This window comes from Varroa destructor, unplaced genomic scaffold, assembly GCF_002443255.2.
Source record: "Varroa destructor unplaced genomic scaffold, Vdes_3.0 BEIS01000002.1, whole genome shotgun sequence".
Lineage (NCBI taxonomy): Eukaryota > Metazoa > Arthropoda > Arachnida > Mesostigmata > Varroidae > Varroa > Varroa destructor.
The window spans coordinates 11459899-11484726 of record NW_019211455.1 but is presented as its reverse complement, the minus strand read 5'-3'; the positions used below and the strand labels follow the sequence as shown (position 1 = coordinate 11484726).

The 24828-nt window shown below is 42.8% G+C and overlaps 1 protein-coding gene and 1 long non-coding RNA gene across 12 annotated transcripts in view; both read left to right on the top strand.

The window, feature by feature from the left end:
* Positions 1–22427, top strand: part of LOC147757373 (uncharacterized) — a 54913-nt gene extending 32486 nt beyond the window's left edge. The window contains exon 2 of the long non-coding RNA XR_015319858.1: positions 21880–22427. This is a non-coding gene — a long non-coding RNA (uncharacterized LOC147757373). The remainder of the gene's footprint in view (positions 1–21879) is intronic.
* LOC111244017 (uncharacterized) overlaps positions 1–24828 on the top strand; it is a 179599-nt gene that overhangs the window by 50187 nt on the left and 104584 nt on the right. The window lies entirely within an intron of this gene.

Here is a 24828-nt window from a genome sequence, read left to right as displayed (position 1 = left end):
ACTATCGTCTGTACAGGTTTTTAGTGTGCTTTGGAACGATGGCAATACCCATACAATATTGAGCACGTATAAAAAAAAAATCGCATTTAGATTAGACGCTGCCCGTTATCATAAATTATTGCTACTGCCATTATTGCTACAATTGATGTGGCTGTATACAAAAATGAAGATTAGAAAATTTTCCTTAAGGCCAATTTTGCCGCGTACATCATATTAATGGATAGTGATCTTCGACACTGTGTAGGTTCTACACTTTATTTTATGTTTGCCTTTGTATTTGCAATATTTCAATGTTTATTTTTCATTCACTGAACAGAAAGATGACGACTGTAAGCTCGAGCGGCTTCGAAAACGATGCAGACGTCAACTGGGCGCATGCCGTTTGTCTTTGACGAGTTTGTCAATAGCCGTGTGTGATCGCAAGGTCTGGTTATACAACGGCCTCTGACTCCGTCCAATAAGGGCGACTATTATCCTTCTCGAAATCTTTTAGCAATTCAGACCTCCAGTGAACAGTCCTCACAGAGACCCCCAGACACACAAACACATATCCATGTCCGAAGTTCTCTATTAAGAGTACGGCCGAACAAGTGATTGCATATCGTGTGTACAAACTTGACACGAGTGAAAATCTCATAAAGAAGCTTGTCTGTCTTATGTGAGTGAATAGATCGCAAAAAGCAATAATGTCGACGGGGTTTTTTTCGTCTGCAGTACATATATTTGTTACGATGGGATCTTCTACCGTCTACAGAAGCCGAACTCCGTAGATTTATCCGATAACAATATAATACAAGGAAAAAAAGGATTACTTTCATAAGCCTGTAGGTAAATTACTCCGAAATGAAAAAGACGCTCCAGGTTATTTCCCCATTTGAATGTGTTCTTGATCAATGATCTATTTGACTTATAATCTTTCTAGTCTAAATCTAGGATTTGTAGTGCTTCATTAAGCTGTTTCGGAGAACTTTTTCGAACTTATACCTCAACCGTGTGTTAGTGATGCTCCAGTCTAAATGATTAAGCGAACATTCATAATGCGGAAGACAGTTGCATCGGCCACGTCATACGAAAAACACGAGACAACTGTTAGATGACGGAAGTTCTGCAGTTAAGTTTCGCATGGCTTACGGACACACCTGGCGTAGTTTATAATGAATTGCACTATCGAATATTAATAGATAATTGTGCGTCGACGAACGTAAAAGCGCTTAAAATTAAAATTATCCTTAACCAACTTCGGCAAGCACAGCTTTGTTGTTTCTTGACCTAAAAGCCCACATTCACGGAAGGAGCAAACTATATTGTGTCTCTTGATGCAAGCTTCGAGATCAGTCGTAGTGAAGGTTTATATATTCCGTATGAATGTATTATCAATAGTCTGTCGTCGTAATACGCAGCGTGCAGAGTTCCCATCCCGAAAGTACAGTCGCCTGTAGAATATCATGGCATCATGTAACTTTAATGCGAATAAAATGAATACTCATTGGTCGTGACAACTAGCGAAAATCGAGCCTTTTTGCTTTCTCTTTTTTGCTCGAGCTTGAGACCGTCTATCGACTCTGTGTTAAGGCCTTCGGCCCTGCACGACTGGCATAACACACAGTAATCTTCTGTTACATGCTGTATAAGTACACGGCTGTTATTACCGTTGACGAAGACTTAGTACGCATCCCAATACGTAATAGGGAACAGCGTCTGTTGGCCTGACTGGGCGTCTGTAGCCGTTCGCTCCTAGCATAAGTTAGCTACTTTGAAGAGCCGAATAGCTCAAGAGCTGACGGGTTACGCAACTTCGGCGCGAAACTGAAGCTTTCGAAGTAGCAACTGGCATCTGAAGCGAGCGCTGACGTAAGGCTAGAGAAAGAAAAAGGGTCTGGCAGAGCAGATGCTTAGATATTCAGGCGCGCCGTTAGTCCATCAAGGAGGCAGGCCACCTTGAAGGGGCCTGCTTAAAGATGACGAACTCCTAGTTTTCGATGTGCGTCGATAACTCCACCGACTGTCAGATCTAACCTGTTAGGTATTTCATCGTAGGTCGGTGTGATCGGATCTAAATGGTGTGAAGTTCCGCTTCTGGCAGAAATAGCTTGTGGCCTTATTGAGAAGACTATTTCGATATTAGGACGAATCAATCCACTGCACCAGAACCAATGAGTTGTTTTGTATACTAATGCACAGTATCGGCTAACCCTAAACATTTCGAAAAAATGTATTTAAAATCCACGTTTGTCATTCATCGATATATATATATATATATATATATATATGTTACGAGTGTTCGTATGCGTGTATACATAATGCAGTATTGCACTTTCCTAGTACACTTTCTAGTTGTTTTGGCATCCTTTACCCAAGTCTCCTGGTGCAGACCCTTCTTTTTACAGCCGTCCCAGGTCAGTCACGCTGTCTTGCTTGTCGGGCTGTATACATCAGCATCGCTCTAAACATCTCTAGACACGTAATAGTACTATAAAAGATCGTATTAATGTCATTTTCGTTTAGCGTCTTTAATATAAATGTGAGTCTCGTTGTTTGCATTGACGACATCCTTCACTCGTTATCTCCGACAGAAAACGATGAAAAACACTGATAACATTTTGTATTGACCGCCTCATAAAATATCAAAGAACAGAATTTCAACGAGATGCATCAAATATCGTTATCGTCTACAAGGAAAGCCATTTCGAAAATTACCACAGGCTAAAACCGACGATACCTATCAGGCCAACCGCCGTAAAAATCCTAGAAAGAAAAAATTTAATACAAAGGGTAGAAAACGCGAACAGTGAAATACACCAACGCACGCTATGTATAATTTCATCTTCTTGTCGTATTTGTTAGATAAGATTCAAAATTCACACAATTCGACCTTGGATTGTATTTTATTATATATATGTGGGCACATGTTTGTCTTGACTCATTCATATCGTCGTTTTTATCGTCTAAGCTATTGTTAACCAGCCCTAGAAATTTGTCCAAAGATTACAGATACTCTACGTCTGACGAACCCATTTGTAAGGTGGAGCTTTCTTTAAGGCTTTTAAGGTGGACACTTTACCATAAACGTATTGTGCTACCATGACTAAGTTGTATGCGCTGCTTCTACCCAGGGTTTTGTTGACTCACGTGTCAGAAAAACGCTCGGCTTCGGCTAGTTTCTGCCAGCCGAGACCGAGCCAGGACGTACAGTAAGCAACAAAAATTAATGAAAACCTAATTGTGACATCGCCAGACGGTTGGCAAAATCGATCCGTTGGATCCATAGGGGAAGTTAGCGTTCAGTAGATTTCCTTCCTCGCCGTGGATCGGCAGAGCGGATACAACTACCGCGGAGGGGGCGAGTCGCGACCCCGTTACCGTTGTTGGCTTTCTGTTCAAGCAAGCCGGGGCGGCATAAAGCGTTAGTGCTCACTCAGACATCCTCTGTGGCCCTCAAGGGTTAGGCGAGGGCCTGTCGGATAGACAGCGCATTCGTCCATACACCTTCACAGAACTACGAAAGCATTCAACTAAATTGAGAGTATTGTGAAATCGGACAACTTCCCCTGAAGTGTAAAAGCCTATTAGACGTCATATCCTGGTTTGATCTCGCCCATTTCTGAATCCGCGCTACCGCTTTGCTCCAAGCGGAGAAAGAAGCGGGTGCGACGTCGAATTCGCTCAGAAATGATGTCATTTTATGCTATTAAGCATTATTAGCTTACGTTTGTAACAACCCCGTGGCGTCCCCCAGACGGGAGGTAAAGTCGGTTGAATTTTTTGTTGAAAAGCTAACGTTTCATTACCTAATGCTAAGGCACTCTAGAATAGCTTCTAGGGCCTCCAGCAAACATGTCTACTATTAGTTGTACTCATGCAATTCAACTTATGTGCCTAGGCACATCCAGGTACGCTGAACGAAGAGCTTGTGGGCCAATGATATCCCACATAACACGATAGAGAACCGCGGCTGGGACGCTGGGCAATATTTGCGACATTCGACTGCCGTGCGTGAAAAGGCCTGAGTAAGCTAAGATCGTTGATTGGGTAACACGTCGCTAGTCGTATTGGAAACAAGCTTTGATATAAAGAGGCTTGATGCTATGTAGTAGCACACATATACAGGTAAATCTAATATCACTTCCTCAGTTTGGTGTCCAGGTGTACGCTAATCACACATAGACTAGAGGAGGCAATTCTGCTCGCCTAGATAACGCTGTTTCAACTATCCTAAGGACTCCTTCTCGTTGTGTCATTGACGACAAAAACACTTCTGTGCTTGTACAAATTCTGACTGTAAACGGCCATCATAACAAAAAACAAAGAAGTAAAATAGGCAGATGAACGCGATTATTGAAAAATAAAATCTGTTTCAACAAGTTACGCTCAACTTACGTGTGCGCCTAAAATGATCAATGACAGAATCGTCCAAAGAAAACCTTTTGGCACAGTTATGCGAAATAAAACAAACGAAAATATGTAATAATCATTGTCTTTTGCTTAGTGCACTGTACAAGACAAAACACCATGTCAGATATTATATGTCTAACTGTATCCTATAGTGTCAGGCCGTTGTAAGCGAAAGCCTTTAGAAACTTCATCACTTTCGATTTAGCTCGAAATATTATAGTCAAAAAATATTCTTGCTGATAAATATGCCCGTCTTCTAGAAACTTGTGCGTAAAAACCGACTGAGCCTATTCCAGGAGAAATGGCTTCAGAAGAAAATTCTTTAAAGTTAAAAATCAGCTTTGCTCGAAGGTTACACCGCTGTGAAAATTAATTGAGGATTGGTGAAGTCGTTAGGTAAGATGGTCTTGAGCTAAAGCACACTACGAATATAAACGGTGCAAACGTACTAAGAACAGAAACCTAGAGATTAAAAGCGAACGAGGAGGTGAGCAGATGTCCAGGACCGAAGAACAAGATCACAGTGCCGCTACTGAAGAGACCTTTCACGAAAATAGAGCTTGGAGTCTAGGGGCTCTGTTGGCCAAAATTGATATCTCACATATAACGTATTACAGATTTATAAGAGAAATATTGAAAATGTAAAAACCGAGTAAAAAATTGACTTCTCATCAATTGTCTCGAGGTTAGTTGCAAATGCATACGACGCATTCTATGTAAAATCTGCAGAATTTCTATCAATAAAGAATCCTCTTGTAGCATACGGTCGGCGTAGACGAGGCATGGTTTAATACCTATCGCCAGCCAAAAGGGACCAGGCGTCAGAACAGTCTCGCCTTAGAGAAAAATCGAATAGGTTCCAATGCAAGGTGATGCTAATGCTCACAATGGACATCAAAGACATCTGTTGCTATGAAATACTCGTTAAAAAAACAAACAATCAGAATAATAACAGTCGCCTGCTATCTCGAGTTCCTCAAGAGACTCATAAGTCTTAAGACTCGTACGACGCAACACGATCATTTGACGCGACCCCCCAGACCTCATCTCCAGCATTCGATTACTTCCTGGATTGAGCAAAACAATATCCAACATATTTGGTCGATTCACGAGCATTGGGACAATAAAGGAAAATGTCTATAACACATATAAAAAAAATATCATCATTTCGCCCGTCTAATTTAAATTCGAAATATGTCGCATTTGCTTCTAGTGGCAGCATACTATATGATGGTCCTGCTATCAGTATAATTATTCTATCGCTATGTTTTTATTCTATTGCTATTATCGGTTCCGCCAACGCAGCAGTGGAGATTTTATAGAATAATTAATGCATCCTATCTGTCTCGGGGAGAGTGGGTTGCGCTATGATGTTCCAAACGGTATCTTAGCATCGATATGCCTTATTTTTAGTGGCGTTCTTTATAGCCGTAACAGCAGTACTAGAAACGATAATTCTTAGCCTATTTTCCTTGGGATGGCCTCGCTGTGTTCGGCACGAGTCACCTTCTTGAAACACTTGAAGGACTTGGTTGAGCTTGCAAGGAGACGTCGCCTTTTCTGTCCCTGGTCCTGATGATATCCGCAGAATTTACTTCGGCTAGCGAACGACACAAGTTTTAGACGACTGTTGTTACGGTTGTCGCCGTTGCCGCTGTTGAAATCTTCTGAGAATCCGAAACGCGCATCCTTGTTGTCGTTACCTGATATCTAGCTATTCGTAGTTGTCGTTATAGAGATGCTATGTTAAAATAATTCCTAAGCGGCTGACGGCCTTAGGCACCGACTGACCTAGTTTCGCTGGTTAGCCGCATCAACAATAATAACGACTGCCACATGCCGTCACAACCACGATCCAGTACCGCCTGATGCTATTGCTACAACCGTTGCTATTAAAATGGCCGCCTATGACAGGAGCATGAGATGGCAACGAGACAAAACGTCGACTACGAAACGTTGCCCAGTTAACGAGGAGATGTCGGTTATCGGGAGGCGATGCAAGAGGAAAAGGCAGACAACGACGACTCTGGCCGTTACAGCCGTCTTTGGATCTTTCCGTGTCGACAGGGGCCCCGTACGATCACATTAACTCGTTCCTTTTTACCTACCTGCCTGCCTGCCTTAGCAATACGTGTAGCGGTAAAGATGGTAGTCGTTGCTGATAGAAAGATCAGAAAAGTATCCAGCAGCAGTAGCACGAAGCTAAAGAAAAAAAAATACGATGTCTCCAGGGAGAGCCAAAGGCTGAAATAGGCTGCCGACAGGCACTCTGCTTCAATCGCTGTATTTCTACTCCCTTAGGAGATTGTTTTGGCGCAGATTTTGTGGGTTATGAGAATGGGCCGTAAATGGATGACTTATTAATAATGACCCACAGACTTCCGCCCGTAACCAGATAGCGCGGTACGTATGTTAATAGAATGAGGCGCGAAGCAGCGTTGCGTGTACGTTGGGTCGACTAAATTGCTCTTGTGATGCATTTTCAAGTTCTAGTTAAATGTAGATCCTAATTTTATTAGGAAATGGGCTTTTTACAGAACTTTGACAGCTGAAATGAACAAGTTTACTTTTTGCCCACAAAAGTACTGAACGAGGTATTCTTGAAATTTCACCCAATGAAAAGCTGAAAAATTGATGCGTGGAGCCCGCCATGATTTTCTGGTTTTGGTTCTTCCGGTCTATTTTTACGCGACACTTTGCGCATATCGTCGATACGGTGTGGAAGCGCTATAAAACTGTAACTATCGTGATATAAGTTTACATAAACCATCTTTAGATGTTGTTCTGGTAGGGTAGGCCAGCTTTATTATTGCAGGTCATGAAAAGCTACACGCGAAGCGTAAGGGGAGCAAAATATTAACCATCGTGAAAATTATGAACCATTCTTGGACCTCAGTCTTGCTAGTGATCGGTTGATACATTGATATCAACGACAAACACTTCTGGAACCGCCCTCTAGCGGGCAGACACTACCAGGTCCCGATTTCGATACTCTCGTCGTGCATACTTCAGCTGCTGTTACGCAACGAACCCTTCGCCAACTGACCTTAAACGCCACGGCCACTGGCTGTATACAACGAGAGAGATAACAAGATACAGGCAAGCCAGTGGGTATATCCAGATGTAATAATATTTGGACTCTCTATAGTTACGCGTATATCAATAATGACTGTTCTGCTTGTGCTGTTACTGGTTTTTGCCGCTAACGCTGGCGTTGTTGTTGGTGACGGTTTTTCTGTACTTCTGGATGAAAGAAAACACCCGAATGGGCCCTAGAAGCCGGGAGAGTATGATACAATACAGCAGCTTAACCGACCAACTGGCAACGCTACATAACCCATCTATCGCGACCATCTGCTCGTTCGGTTTCTCCGGTTCGCCTGTCCAATCAAAATTCACGTAGAAACTACTAACTGACTCAGCATCAAATGCCGTACGAACTTTAGCAGTTGTCTTCTATTGAGGATTGCGGAGAATACCGTTGGCGCCCTGGACCGTGATGAGTCAGCCTGATTACTCTAATCCAGGTTGCTGACCATCACCGTCATCATCATGAACACAGTTTTCATTATAACTTACCTCGTACATAATCGTTGTTGTTTTTAATTCCCACGTCCAGATGTTGCAGTCCCGTGCTCTGTCTCTGTGAAATTAACAGCAATGAAAAAATTTCGACTTGTTCTTCGATAGCGTGCCAGCAACGACGATTTATTCACTAAAAGCCCTAAAAAGGCGTGTTACTTTCCTCCACCCAATATTAAAAAGCGAACTCCACATCTTATTTTCTATATAACTCTTATTAAATTTAGCATCTTGCCGCTAGCCCCATTAAATTCTAGTGGCTTCAGAAAAGTTTTCACGCATTCGTATATAAACTTGTTTATATAGCTCTAGTACAAATGTACATTTAATGGGCACACCAACTATAGCGTTGATGTGACCATGCGCACGTGATAAACAATACGAATCACGTACGACCATCTAAAGCGTCCAATTCTCGGCTTGCCCTAGGGGGCACCAAAGACAACAAGAACCATCATAACTAACGAACGCAGCCAAAATCCTGACAAGAACTCCGCTTGCTCCATAAACCGCTGTAGTATTTTGGTTTTGGCTCACCGGCGTGTGATTTAACGCTCAATTCAGTGGACTCTATAACAAACACAATAGCTTCGGCCGCTGAGAGAACTGGCACGCTCTCTCTGATAGTAATAGTAGGCTACTGGCTCCGTCGAAAGAGAATGGGGTTAACAGAGCAGCAGCGGTTGCCCACCATATCCTGTAGCTGAGCCGGACTACCGGACATCGTTGGGCTTGTCCCAGGCTGTTATGGAACGTACAGTATGACCTTCGGGATGCTGCTGCTGCAGTCTTGCCATTACTAGCTTTGACGGCATCTCTTTGGCCTGCTGCTTCTTGGGTTACGGGGCAAGAAATGAGCAAGCTTTTTTCTGAAACAGAACGCCCAGATCACGTCATAGCGGAGTGACTATTCCATTGGCGTTGTTAAGTCAAGAGTAAACTCAAAATGAGAGTCAACAAAAATAAGCAACTGTTATACACTGTGTATTGTGCAACTCCGGAGTCATGCGGCCTTCTCGGACTTGCATTATATACGTACACTTACCATTCTACGACGCATTATGTTTGAGTACTCGACAACGAGCAGACGCCAGCTCCTACAAGGCCGAGTCGTGAAAAACAAAAAGAAGACAACGCCGGCTCGAAGGTCGGCCACGATGCCCCTGGTTTCTGACGTTCTCGAACTTTTGCTGGCAGGTTCGCCGATGCCGACAGGAAACGGGTAGCCTTTGGCTAGATGATTCTTCAATACGAGCAGGCAAAAAATTGAAAGGATCACAAGACACGCTTGGATATTCATTGTAGTGATATACGTTTCGACGTTAATTATAATAATAGACAGCTGGTGCAGCGGATCTGAATGTAGATTTAAGATTGAACAATATCAGCCGCTGGTAGATCTGGCAGTTGTTTTGAATTGAAATGAAGCGAATAGATAAACTGTCCGTAATGCTGTTTTACAAATCGACGTAAAGCGGTGTTGTGCAATAGTACGGTGCTTAAGACTGGTCCCGTCATTTTTTCCAAGCTGACGTATTTGTGTAAGCGTGGTGTTTTTGAGGAAGGTCGCGCGAGTATGGTTTATGCAATTCGCCAGAGTACTAGAGTACCTGATGCTTAATATAATCAACATTCGCATTGTAACCACTGAGATATATGTGTAGCAGGATATAGATATCTTTTGTGCGCTGGTGGTGCTTAATGGGAACAGCGCGATAGGGAAAGCAAAATGGTTTCTCGAGAGTTTGAAAGAACGAGACAAAACGAGAAAGCGGGTGAAGAGTTCCGTACGTGCGTACATCCTCACAGTATGCCTCGTACCAACAAACTTTACGTACAGCTTATGCAATAAGCTGACGTGAGCAGGGCAAAAGCGCACACGGTAAGGCTCATTGGGGTGAATGACGCATGGTGCCACAATGACCAAGGGCCGCAGAAGATTTGGCCGCCAGTCACCAGTCACGAGGTCATTGTATCATTCCAAGAGCACGACAAATCCCAACCAAACATATCCTACAATCCCACATTAAAATCCATACATTTTTTTAGCAGTGGTTTTTTTGTCTTTAGCCATCAGCTTTTCTGCCTCCAGCTGATACTCGCTGAATAGTTAAACAATCCAATGGTAAATTGCTAGCTCAAAGCTATTTTGGAGGCCAGTTGCTTTAGAAACCCCATTCCTTATAAAAGGACTTTTTAAACCGTGTGATGTTTAGCGACAATATGTGGCGAAGTACTTGTTATTCATTGCTACGACTCCAACGAAAGTTAGTTCCTTCCCACCAGTCAATTTATATACCCAGGGCCGTTGTTCCTTTACTATCTTCAGTTTTGCCTCACCACTCCATTTTTTAACTGCCCTTTTAAACTTTGCCTTACCCGCCGGATTTACCTCTTCAACCGCGGCTGTGTAGTTCCTTCGGAAGGCACCGACCAAGCATCGTGTAACACAAGGGCTCTGATGAACACTAGTGTAGTTAGGGATAGTTGACCCACTTTGTGGTTTAATGTCGACAAATCTTTTCGACTCCCTCCCTGCCAAGATTACCCACCCACTAGGATCACTTTAAGTGTGGCGGCAGCCGTCTGTGACGTACTGGGCCGTTGGACCGCGTCTAACGTCCTATACCTCGTGGTGCTACCCTTGGACCTCAATTTTTTACGTTTCGCACAAAAACACACACACACACATATGTGGTCATCTTAAGCAATCTCAGAGAGGACATGCGCACTCATGCCGTTACGAAAAGTTCATATTGTGAGCTTGTTTTCAATGCGACTGTCTGTTGCTGAGATGCAGTACTTGACCAACTAAGGTTGCGTATACATGGTTTCATTTACATCATGATGACGACGTACGCGATAAGTCTGCGTCGATAAAAACCCCTCCCGTAGATACAACTAATAATAACAATATGGGGTAATAGATGAATTTAACCTTGATCATCAACGGTTCGCACATTTCATTTGCGTTCTACGTCGCGCATACAACGCACCGTGTCACAGACTATTTAATAATGGTTCATTTTGTACTATACTGCAAACGAGCTGAGACTAATAGACTGTTCTGTTTTGGAGTCTCGCTCACTCTATATCGCCGTCTTGAGCAAATACAATTCACAATTTTTGATCGAACTAACCCAGATCACGAAATGGGCTGCTGAAATGATAATATATAGGTATCTCGTGTTTTATATTCAGTGCTATACCTTCTAGTCAGTGCTTCAGATGGCTGATGGCTCCTAACAGCACAAAACCCAGAGAGCTTAGGTTTGGTTCCGAACCTACACCAGATCACTGTTCTTGAATTTCGAAAGAAACTAGCTCATTCTCAAAATGCATAGGTTTTTGCGTTTGTCTGTTCGGGAGAAAACAATCTAGCCTTTAAATTAGTTAAACATAGCACATCTTACAGGAAGACGACAAAACAATCGTCCATCCAACTCCGTTCATTTATAGAAAAATATATTTGAATATGGGCTGAAAGTCATTAGAAGTAAAATAAAAAAGAATATATATATAAGTAGCCAATTTAGAGAAAGATAGGTATGGGCGCTCCGTACGATAGCATTTTCAGTCTTGTTGCTTCTAACAAACGCGTCAGCGGGCGATCAGTGCTTAGAATGGCCAATTGTTGTCTCATTGTCACGTGATGTTCCCTGCAGCGGTGACCAAGGATGTTGTTTAGAGAACGACGTATTGATCATTGAGGGATCCGCGTGCCTAAGCATCATTTCGCTTACGTTGTCATATATACATACATACATACATACATACATACATACACCTGATGCGCACTCGTGCAGGCTCACATAGAGGCAACAGACGAATGCAGCTGCTATAACAATGAGTCAGCAGTGAAATGAATACGAATAACGTGAGCGTGAACGGCTCAAACATCGGAATTATAGCCCTATGAAACCGTACGTCGCCTCCTATTCTCAGCTTCGCTGGAGCTGGAGGGTTGTCATTCTCAAGATTGTAGCGTGGCTGCTCTGGTTACCTCAAGGTCTTCTTGCTTGCTACCCGGTTGTACTGACTTGTTACTTTCTGCCATGCGCCTACGCGCTTAAAGTGAATGGCCTTCTGCCAGTTCGCACAGCGGACTGGCGCTTAAAGGAACCGTTTGCCATTTTTCATGCTGAAACCATACTTTATGCAACGATATAAGGTACATCCAGCCAATTAGTGGGTTTAGATAATGATTGTTACAACGGGAGGGATAGAGCGAAAGAAGTGGGCGATCGGGCGGTGGAATCGAGCAAGAAACTAGCACTTAGAAAATCTATTGCGCCGAACCGAGAACCTCAACTGGGGACGTGTATAGAACACACTGCAACTAACTTTAACTAGCGCATGAGGCCGAAGGCAGTGTTTCGAGCAAGCGATAGCAACGCCATCTCGAATATGCCATCGATCGGTAGAGAACCAAGAAGATCTAACAATTTTTCAAGTTCTCCACGAGGCCAGGAATTCTACCGGAACATCGGCGTTAATCAGAGATGGGCGAGCTGCCCCTCCAGGGCCACTGTTAGCGTAACGACGCTTATATAGTTTTAAACGGAGTCGAAATAGTTACTTTTCGGTGGGTGACGTCGCCGACGGCTAGACATGGTTTGATAGTAGTAGTCTTCAGGGACGCTAAAATCAAGAAGGGTGCAAACGAGCTTTTTGCCAGCTAGAAGTTAACGTGCTTAGATGTGTGAGTTCCAAATAAGTTTCTTTTTTTCCGACACTACAAATCAATGTAGAAGGTTCGATAAGGTCTTCCACGTTGATTTTTTGATCACGCTTTTCAAAGAGAGGCTTTGGGTTCGTAAATTTCAACTGTCGCAACTCGAGAATCACAATATTTAATGCTGTGCCACGTATTTAGAAAAGGAAAACCAAAGAAAAAAATTGTATAGACTATGTTCGCATGTAGGTCATGGCGTGGTCACCAGACAATCGTTATGTCGCTGTGACGGTTTCTGATATGATGTGAGCTTGCTATATCTGCTACCTCTGGGAAGAGGAGCGGGATGCGCTCGAGACACCTACAGTAGTTCTACGAGATTATTGCGTTAATAGACGAAATACGCTCAGCGATGGTGGTAGTCTATACCAAACTGATGGCGGTAAATTTCTTTTGACCACAGATAAATTCAAACAGAAGCTAAAAATTTACTTTTTAAAAATACCCATTTACGGGATGAATCATCAAACGGTGGCTGCGTTGTGCAAACGAACCGCCCGTGGAAGAGGGGGAACCTCCGATAAAATATTGGTATTTTTGCCATAATTGCCATCAATATAGCTACAGAGGTCGCGCTACTGGTATGCACCCCATCGCAAGGGGAAAACAAATCTGATTTTCACAGTACACCCCAACAGCCGAAACTGAATCCAGCCCTAACGAACCAACTGCGCAATGAAATCACCAACAACAACAACAACAGCGATAGACACTGAATTTGTCCTGTAATACACTAACACAACCGCGACGATCCGTCGAGTTTTAGTCGGAACACGATTAGGCCTTAATATTTTATCTGTTTCAAGGATCATCGATGCCGATAACTGCCTGTTCGGATGATGCAGAACTTGGGATACAGCTGAGCAAAAAAAACATGTCTGAACGCTTCGGATTGTTAGACAACAGGCGCTAAAAAGCAGGGGGCCTTTGCGACTATCGATAACAGGAAGGATATGAGACTATGCCTTTGGCATTGTCCTAGTTGGCATTTATAGAACGACCGCGCACAAGCTCACTAGACAACAGATCAGAGACAAACAGCATAAGGTTTATTGTAACTTGTGTATATTGATGGATACTTGATCAGGCGCTTCGAATATTTATGACAAAGGAAAGCGTTTTGCAAAAGCTGGCTTGCTTTACGAATTTTGGTCGTTTATTGATATATCTGACGCCATTTAGAGGAACGTAACAACACCAACATAATGCGTCCATTTATCTTAATGCTTATTTGTATACGTACCAATAACTAAGTAGTGAAAATCTTTATAGCGGTAACCTGGACATTTTTAAGAACCGGGAAGTCTGTGTTCTAAACTGTGGAAATTGGCAGCGGTACCATTCCTTTGGCTTTTCACCTACGTCCGTACAGCGCTGAAGTAACACTTTACTACATGTGTACTTTTTGTACCTCGAGTTGCTGGAAGGGGGTTTAGCTAGCTCATTTCACTCTCGATGCACAAGTAGATGCATATATATGGCTTTATGTATAATATCTGTCAACAGCTCCGCCGATTGAGATGGGTCAGATTCATTTTCCGTCGCTTTGCCTCTAGTTACTCCTTCCACCAATCCGTTACGAGACACTTTGCTCTTTTTCTTAACCGTTTCTGATCTGTTCAATTGACGTTCTGCCGCCGACGCTGATAGCAGTCGAACGGATTAACAGGAAAGTAGGCAAACAAGTTCGCGTCGCAGAAATAGCAGGCGTCGGTCCTTTTCCCGTTTCACTCGACCTGTCCCTCAACCGTAGCAGTGCGCGTCAAAACGTATAGTAAATACATAATCAACCGATCGATCGACCGGCCAGCCGTTGTTGCTCGTTTGATTGAACAGCTCAAACGGTGTAGACACTGGCAACAACCTCGCTTTTGGCTATTTTCCTCGGCGGGTCAGTGACCGTTAGAAACAGCCATGGGCCTATCCGCCTTGTAACTGCTTACGGTGGTTATGAAGGTTTTCAGGCTGCAGGACGATGATGCTGTCGCTGTGACCACCGCCTTTACGTCTAATTCTCTGTAGGACTATTATTGCCGGAAAACACTCTATAATCGTGTAGTCGCCTTTAATCTAGAGGCCTGTGGCCTGATGCTTGTATGAGCCAGGCAGCTGAATGTGCTCGTGGTATGTGTTAGCGCATGCTGTTTGTACATGTCTCGGCCGGACCATGTCGCGGTGTCGTTTAACGTTCATCGACAGCGGTAGCGAGACACCGGCGCGTTGATTCCCGTTCAGTTTCATGTTGTACTGCCGATCAGCTATAATTGCTTTTACCTATTGCAACATTTCTAATCGAAATGAGTTACACAGACACAGTAAGCCACTGCCATAAGAGAAAGGGTAGCTAACAGATGCGGCAATGCCAGTCGTGAAGCCAGCAACGCGAACGGGAGCAGCGTCCAAAACAGTTAAGGGAGAACATTTTGGCCAAATTCTTATATCAGTGGCGGTCAGTATAGCTTTCCAGTTGTTGCTGGACGAAGTCGATAATCTGTTTCACGATATGATATATTTATGTGATGACTGAAATATGTCCTTCGTCACCGTACTTTACCCATATCAGTCGCTTGCATATTGTACGTCTACTCTAAAACGATAACGTATGAGTTTTTGCTTAGTGTGCAGCAGTTGGCGTATAGATATTTCCAGCCTATATGCCTAACCTTATGCCGACACTGAAATGACTTTGCCCTATCGGTGGATCTCTGCATGTATCAAATTAGACTGATATTGGAAATACATGTCACATTTACGGTAATGGTATTGCGATAATGGTCAAGGTTGTAACCCTTATACCACTATACATACATGTATAGTTTATACGGTACTAACATCTGAGGCCGTATTTGTTTTTGCATTGTTGCTAGCGTTAGTGTAACGAAATGCAGCAGCGAAAACAAAAGTCTCTTCATTGTACGGCTTTTTCAGTTATAACCTGAGTGCTAGTCATAACTTAATGGAGGTACCTGAAGAGAATCACGTACTGTCGTTTGATGGTAGCGTTAATTCGTCTGGAGATACTGCGCGATCAATGACATGTAGCGTTGAAGTGCACCAAAGGGTAAGGTGTTGCTTGAACTGTTAGTTCGGCTTTCCGGGTCGGTGTAGCCGTCTAGCCGGTGACTTTCGGGTTCTGTTCGAGAACTCGATGTGCCCCCAATTGAACTGAACTTAATTATTAAGCCCAGTTTGCTTCTATGCAAGCAGAATGCTCACAAAACAAGACCTACTTAAGAGATCAGCTCGGAACGATTTATACGACCAGATTATAGCTGCTACTAAAACTCGTTCACATACACACATATATAAATACATACAGTAAGAATAAATACTATGTTGTTATAACTATCCAACGAATTCATCGGCTATCATACACAGCAGTGACGCATGGTATCATAGACGTAAGCGGAAGTATAGAGATACGCGCGCACATGCACAGACGACAACAGTATCCGGAGATGGAAGTATGAAAAAACACTAAATTAAAGACAATTTTTATGCTCGATCAATGAAAATTTAGAAATTTCCTCAAGTATTACTTCTTTTTAGCAGTTGCTATAACCGGTGCTACACAACACCTCAGCGTATCTAATAAATGGGTTCGGTAGAACTTTTAAAAACATGATGGGCAAATGTCGTTGTGTAATCACGGCGCGCTGAAAACGTTTTGGAAACGGCGTTTGTGTGTGTATATATATATATATATGTATATGATTTCGAAAGATTTGATTCCGAAAACGTCCATATCCGACCAGTTACGAAAGCAATCTGACTGCCAAGACTGGCAAACTAAAAAAAAAAAACTAACACCTTCCTTCCTACGAAATCTAACTTTTAGTTACCCGTTGCTTAGTGGCGGTCAGCCCAATTAATGTGTATAGCTGACCCTGTTCTCTCCCTTAGTGCTCAAGTGGCCTGTTCCCAAGTGGAATAGTATCTGATGAGGCCATCAGCGTACGCAAAGGCTGTCTTCTATGCCCCGAATACCTAGGCGGTCCACGGCCCTAATCCTGCTTGTTGTTGTTGTTCATGTTACTCTTATTCTCGGTATAGGATGAAAAAGACTACAATGAAGGGCAACCAATTTAATGCGTTGTCCAGCAACTCGCTCAGATACAGCTTTTCGTTAGCGCTTTGGGAAGCATCATCACCGCTCTGGTCTAATATGGTAAAGCATCTTGACAAATGCCCCATATTCCCTAGTTGACGTAGCTAGGTAGACAAATGGACTCACTCACATACAAGACCTAATAACAACGATCAGGAGACGTAGCACGGCAGTGCATAGGAACCTATGCCTAAATAAAGTATAATGAATAATACAAAAGTGGTGCTGATCGATAACGTCAACCGCATCGATAGTGTTTGGCTATGCGTCGTCTTTGTTAGCTCTCCGAGCGTGCTCACGTTGGCAAATCCGGCCTAATCAGCCACATTGCTAAGATAGACAAAACGTTTCTTGAAGGTGTTTGACGGCTGTAAATGGCCACTGTGGGGAAAATACTACACACAGATCAGCTCAAACAACATCATCAGCTCGTTTTTAGCATTACCTGCTGTTCTTTTTTGGCCCAACTCCTACATTCGCTTTCCAGTAGAAGACGTAGCCGTAATGTCATTAAAAGCAAACGTTGACTTTGTTTAGATGCGACGGTGTCTACGTGCTAAAGTAATTGATGCTTATTAGTAGTATGGTATTGTACAGATACAGCATGTATAGAAGTATGGGTGCGTTCGCCCTATACATATGTATATATAAATGGGCCTGGCTGGCTGTCCATGTGTTTATACGGGCGCATCCACAAGTTTTGCGTAACTGATGGTGGCTTCATTATTATAACGGTGGCCACAACTACAGCTATTGGCTAAGGTATTGTTGACCTTTTGGCCGACTCTTGTTGCTGGTGTCTTCGTTGTAGAGACAGACGGACAGACGAGCAGCGGCTTTTGTTGTCCACGCTTTCCTTCCGTAATTCTGTTGCTCGTCGTTGTTATTCATTCAGTTTTTCTTTTTTTTTTTTTTGGCCGAAACAAAGCACACGCTACAGGTGTACGCGACGGCAGCCACGAGAAATAGCGGTAGTTATGATAATAGAAACAACGAACTGTTCATGATATAGTAATAGCGCTAAAAACACAATTTAGAAGAAAGCGGAGCGATAATAATACGCCGGGAAAATTCTTTTTCCCCTAAATCGCGCTACTTCCAACAAGTAACGTTACAACAAGGAAGCGATATATATAAACGATACACGCTTGCACAACCTGTGTAAATAAAGTAACTTTATATATATGCACACACAAGTTGTTTGAACCTGAAGTCATCCCATCACTGTCTCATCCATTTGGCATGGCACAACAAATCTTACCGATTTGTATATAATGGCTAATAATCCAACGACGAGCGACAAAGTCAACAGCAGCCGCTATAGAATCGCTTCCGTCAACAAAGTCCATCGACACAACGCCCACCGCAGTTACGGTTGCCGTGGGACATGGAATTGCATGATACCGAAGGTGCCTACTAGTCTACTTCCTGCTTTACCATGACTTTAACTACTGGATGTATTCTTTTCGGGTCTGATTATATTAATGGACAAGTGTCACCAGCGTAACAGGTGTCGACTGATACTGTCGCTGCTGCACCGCATCTGCGAATGTGAGAGCTCGGTGGGAATTCGGGGAAGCGCTGCTGGTCTATGACTTGAAAGCACCTCTGCTTTCCAAAGTGAGGGGTAGCTTGGGACGGATGCGTTGTCGGGTAGTACGTTGGGGGCGCATTATCGCGTTTAAACTAGCCACACGTCCATTTGGACGTGGTTTCCCGTGCACAGTCACCTCCACTTTACTCTTTGTTGTCTGCTGTTGCGTTGGGAGCATGTGGGTCAGCCCGGTTGCTAGATGCGCGGTTTGCTAGCAGTATCACTGCATCATCGCTGAGTCGGAGAATATATAGGGAACATATAGCGACGATAAGGGACGACGAATTGTTTCGTTATGGGAGACGAGATTGGCTAATTAAGGAAACACAGATACATATTAACAGTAATATTATGATAATAGTATTTGAAGAAACCTGTTTTTCCTCGAAGGAATAAAGAAATAGTGAGAAGCTCAAAACGGATAATAATTGTCAAGATGATGTTGACGGCAACAAAGCCCATCGTGGGAGGAGATGATCACAATTAGTCTATGGGCCAGCAGGACCACATCGATGCACTGGCCACGTGTGTCATCGTGAGGAACCCAAGGCTACTCTCGCTTCAGTGAAGAGAATACCCAATATCAATATTTCCACTACGTTGTAGCAGTGGCAGTAATAAAAGCCATAGAATTTCCTTTTTCATAACTATTATAGCGTTCAATCGCTTTGCGTCGAGCATATACAGGACACAGACGATGCCCGTGTTAATAACCACACTCGGCAGTCAGTGCCGTCGTCCACCTGCAGAAAATGCCAGTGTCGTCTATTACGTGCTGCCTCAGAGCTTATTCAAGCTGATTGCAATCTGACGGCATGGTGTTTACCGCGTCCCAGAGAGTTGGAGCATTGTCAAGAGGAAGTTGGACAGATGAAGGGCATTAGAGCAAACCGTATGAACATGTTCCGGCCAAGCTAGGCAAATCCCAATTAGTTCTTTGTTAGTTGACAAAAAAAACTGGTGGACAACCAAATATCCCTATTCGAACAATATAATCACATAAGCTTTTATTCAAAATGACGAACAGGTGATTTTTCTATGGAACTCATGCATGATCTTGCAGGTCTATCATTCAGTTTGAATGACAAGCCATAATAAATGAATGAGTAGCATCTGTCTGATGGGTGGTCCCCTTAGAGCGTTTACTGCTCGGTAAAACACAAAAAAAAGGAAATCCTATAAACCCAGGCATAAGGTATAGGTAGCTAAGGTAGAAGAAACGACGATAAATGACACTCGGCGTAATGCTATATGTTAATTGTGCGCGAGCCAAACGAAGATCACTATGCTTGGAATTAACTAAGTGCCTATATAAATAGATATTATTATATAGCCAATACACTGAATCGATATAACTAATTACGTGACCTATAACGTGTGAAATTCTAAGCCGATCTGACGCATAAGGAAGGCGTTTAGCGTCTTTACGACCTATCCACGCAAAAGATGACATTGCAACCCTGGATACCGTTGACGAACAAATAGTACGACACACGTATTTGTCAGTCCCGTTGGTCTGCCCCAATAGATTTGTACCCTTTAGTCATGATACGATGCATTTACGGACGCATATTGCTTCGTATAATTTAGTCGACAAACGATCCGAGCAAGCTAGACGTCTTGTGCCTGCTGGACCAATAGACAACGCGACAGCCATGGTGTTTTCGCCGGTATCGATTCGAATCCCGGAGCTGCCAAAGTCTCTGGTGCCCATATCGCGTGCTACGTAGCCAATCGAAACGCTATGTACCATATGGAATAGTGTTAATAGACTAACGCCGCTGTTTGTTACTTTAGCCGTTAGCTTAGTGAAAATAGACCACGGGGCATATATATAAACAAACGAAATTATAATACTAATACAAAGAAGAAAAAGTAAATACATACACCATCTTAAAATATACCTAAAAGCATGTTTACTATCGAAAACTACGCTATGTAGAACAGTGAAGCAGTACGGCCACAGGCGACTAAAGCCGTTACTGATCGACTAGGCCGCACTGAACGGTAACTTCTACTAACCGAATGTTCCTGAAAGCATAATAATTGATAATTATTAAAGATATTATAGGCTCTGGTCTATCAGCGTCGGCATCGCTACCACCGAAACGTTCATTTCGACGCTGATGTGTTTTCGTCTCCTAGACCGCTAGACGAACGAGGCGTCGGTTCGTGGTGGGATTTCTTCCACGTAATGCAGACTGATTCTTTTTTTCAATTCGGTGTTTTCTTGACGTATTTTTATCGATTTTCGTGCTCGTGACAGCAACAGCTTCCTTGATATCATAGCTTGGTCATGGCGCTTCTACGGACGCACGTTGAAGATACGGATGCACAATAAATTTAATCTTCTCCGTCGCGCGTACATTTAGAAAGCAGCTATATTAAGACATATTAATAAAAGGCGAGGAATATGTAGTTGGTTGATAGGCGGACGCTGTACCGTGGTAACCTCGTCCTCGCAATGCCTCGAGGTGTTTTGCCTAAATGGGCCCCCCATCCATACGCATAATAGATGTTCGGAGTAGGACGCCTCGTTGAGCTATCATAAAAGTATTTCATGACGTAGGACGCTAATGCATAGACATTTTCTATATAGCACCTATCAGATACACCATCTGCTTTGTTCATCTATATCACTCGTTGCCTTTTCATTTGTACCCATATTATTGAGTCTAAATTAATAATACATGATATAACTAGCTATTCAACCTAACCTAGTCCTGCAGTGAATGCCGTCCTAACCGGGCATATTCCTAGGTAAACGTCGCTGTTACATAACCATCTTTGATTTGTTGCTTCTTCTGCGGTCTGCGTGTATCTTTTACTTTCATAGACACGTACGGATATGTTTCCGTGTGCAGTAAATGCAACAATTCGTTTCCCATAATGAAAATCCTCGTAGAGTGTCAATCTTCAATTTATATTCATTTCGAAGATATGATAGGTAAGAAGAATACATGCCTCTTTAGTTATCGGTAGGCGTCGCCGGGTGCCAAGATAAGGCAAGCTGAAGTCTGATTTAGAGCTGAAGTCTTAGAACTGAAGCTTATTTTAAATTTCGACTACGAAAGATAGTGAGTGCTATGCTATATACTTGCACGACGAAGCATCGCGCAGTTCGTCCAGCATCTCATGATGCGTTTATGGCATAAGCGCCAGACATGGGCTGAATGGGGCTCTCGACGCAAAGCTTCTTATATTTGTGTCGATCTATCCCTATATATAATGTTATTACAGAGACGGTGCGCTGTGGCGCCTATGTATACTGCTGTTGGGCAGTATTTTTCCTAAAGGCAGAGGTGGAAGGCACCGACAATCTATGAAGTAACTGCGAGTTGCCCCCTTCGATGCTTCTGGGGATTATTGGCTGGGATGAATTTAGCGTATAATAATGAAACGAGGTCGAAGAATTATGGCATTGACCTAACAGTTGCGTTTTTGCGTTGTTTTTCTCGATCGTTTCAGGTGAGTTCCTGATATTTCTGATGTGTTTTTTTAATGTAACCGTTGTGACCGAGTGTTACGTGCACTTTGATCGTGTTCTCTATTTTGGTCTGAGCGCCATTCCATCCTCTGAACGACAAAAACACCTTCGACAATCACAAGGGGTAGACAAATAGCACACAAATGGCCGATACGTATGGATAAGGGCATCCGATACGCGCGCCACACGATCCGCTCCGGCGTTCGAGTTTTAGAAATCGGGTATCATCAGTCAGTTGTGTTACGCTTGTTTTACTTATACGAGAAAAATATATGCGCAATATATTGACTGCGGGTAAATCGCAGAACGTACAAAGGTGCAAAGATAGGCCCTACCCTGATGGGTTTATGATTCTGTGAAATTCCCGTAGTCGTAGATAAGCGATAGTTACTAATGTACATAGTAGCCGCACGATACAGTTCGAAACAGCCGACATTATCAGAAAGAACAAACAGACAAGCTACTTACTCAATCAATGGGTCTATAATAGATCTGGATATTTTAATAAAGCTAAGTCTCAACGTTTTAATCAAGTGTATTTATGCAGACGCAAAAACAAACTGAACTCATCATGCACGTTTGAATATGGCCCGCGTCGTTGGTCAACTACAGCAGATTTGATAACGTAAACATTGTTTATAACGTAGCAGCATCTGATGATAATGTTAATAACGTTGTTTTTGGAAATAAATCAGACTGCCGATAGACGTTTGTAGGGTTCCTAGGTATTTATTTGTTACGTCTCGGGGTATTCGTTTGGTATCAATGGAAGTTATCCATCAAGGTAATCATTAAGAGCGAACATTGAACACGACGCCAAGTTGCTCGAACTTGGCCTAATCGAAACAAATACAAGTAGTACTTTTAAACATCTTAGTTTATATAATAGTACTTCTAGTATAACATAGAATTTTTGTTCATGTTTGTTGTTGTTTTTTTTTTCTATAGCAATACTTTTCGTCACTAGTCTGCACTCCATAAATATTTACAGTCAGTAAAATACAACAGACGCTATCCGTATCAGGGATACCTTCCAATATGATGAATACTCACTGTCGGCTTAATCGGAGCATTTCGCGAGTTCGTATTCCTCACTTGTTCTGAAGTTGTACGCAACTCGTGTAGATTATATAACGTTTAGCTTTCACCTATGGAGAAATACTGTGGATTTATATCGTTTTATATTGCAGCGAGAGTACTCTTAGGCATTGATACAAACTGAGGTTAAATGACGGTCCGTTTGGCCCCGTTTTTCGGCGATCTCTAAAATATGTCATTCCCACAAATACGCGTAAGCTCAACTGCAAGCGACTCAGACAGACAAAGAAGCCGAAAAACACAAACAGTTCTATTTACCCGAATACACCAACTTGTTCTAGGTAGATGCTATACCTATGCGTGATTATTTTTTATAACGTAATAATTATTCAAATATTATTTACACCAGAGCCGTATAACCAATCGTGTGACCGTTAACCCAATAATGTTTCATTTTTACGTCTGGTACTACTGTCAAACATTGGTTTAGGTTGACTTCTTCCAGCACGAAGCAAAATGTGTCTGCGCCTGGTTTCGAACCCAGATTCGCGAAGTTCTGTGGCAAAAAAACGTTACCGCTACGCTTCCATACACATGCGCAATGGTTAACCTAAGATTGTCGCAATTGATGACCCAACCATCTAGCGGCGATTCATGTCGATGTTATCTACGTAACTAAGCTACTGAACATCCTTTTGTCCTGTTCTGTGGCCAAATAATGATTTCGCAATCATGCCCTGCTGTCTTCTTTATACGGACTCTGCTAACTCGTTCGCCTATAAAAATCTGTAAGATTCTACTAAACTGGATCGTCGCCATACACCGACGGTGACTGGCATCGACATTTTCACGTCACGCTTGAGTCACCCAGGCCTCGAGTCGCTTATCCCACTGATACACCGACAGGTACTCGGTTTCGAATTTACCGGCTGCGTCGTTGCTCGTAACAACCAACGTTGGCCTGCTTGGCCGTACATATTCTCCCTTCTTCAGGCCATTAGTTGCTACGTTGCTGCTATACTAAGGACTGCTAGGCCTGCTTCGCATACATCTCATCAGAAAGAGTTATATGTATGTATATATATATCTACCAATCAATCTGTCATTTTCAGAGATATAGACGAAATCGTGGTAGATTACAGGAAGACAAAAGGTGAACAACAATGGTGTTGCGGTCTTCTATTGTTCGTAGTTATAGAAAATAGGAAAGGGTGCTATATCAAAAGCTATCACAAAGCCCCATAGGAACTGTTTGAAACTATCAAAGTCCTTGTTAAGGTATTCTATTCGTTTGTGCCACTTCTTTCCTCTTTAGCGTTATCATTGTTAGAATGCCCTTGAAAGGCTTTTGACCTTGTCGACATCTAGGAAGCGATTTCGAACCAAATGCTGGTGCGCAAGAAGATTAATCGTCGATGTAGATGTTTTCTACTGCCTCTAGGCACCTGTAGCTCGCTAGTGCTAAGCATGTATTTCGCATAACTATAAGTCCGTCTGTGTCTACGCTTGCCAGTACCGGCCAGACAACTTGGCCTTCACTGACTACCAATTAAGACAACTTTGATTTTGTTTCATTGTCTTCAAACTCCAATATTTCAGCCATATATATTATGGTGCGTGAGCTAGCAGGGTACTCGAGCGATATCAGTAAAAAGGTGCATGAAATCATCGATAGTTTGTAAGAGAGTCAACTTGCAGGCTGATTATTGGGTTTGAGCATTCATCGAGCGGTTGGCATTCTTCTTTATTTAATAACTGGCCCCAACATAACCCCGCTCCTTTTCGAATATCGTCTAAAGCTTCCGTATTTATAAATGGCTATTCAGAATATGCAATTTACTCAGCAGCTCGTTAACTGCTTCTTCTGAACGGTAGAGAAATGGATATTGCAT